Below are 209 nucleotides of genomic sequence, written 5' to 3'. Positions count from 1 at the left end.
AAGTCATTATAATCCATAATTATGTCCCCACTGGATACAACGAATGCCTCGTTTATAATGAGTTTTCATGTTTTTGAATCGACGCTCCGGCCTGATACGGCATCATCACAATGTGGTGAGGGGCGTAACATTTCCGTCACATGCTTGAGGAATTCGGCCAATCACAATGCACTGGATAGCTAGCCAATCAGAGCACACTGAGCTTTTCC

Source organism: Sinocyclocheilus anshuiensis, unplaced genomic scaffold (assembly GCF_001515605.1).
Source record: "Sinocyclocheilus anshuiensis isolate Anshui unplaced genomic scaffold, SAMN03320099.WGS_v1.1 scaffold517, whole genome shotgun sequence".
Taxonomy (NCBI): domain Eukaryota; kingdom Metazoa; phylum Chordata; class Actinopteri; order Cypriniformes; family Cyprinidae; genus Sinocyclocheilus; species Sinocyclocheilus anshuiensis.
This window is presented reverse-complemented; position numbering follows the sequence as displayed.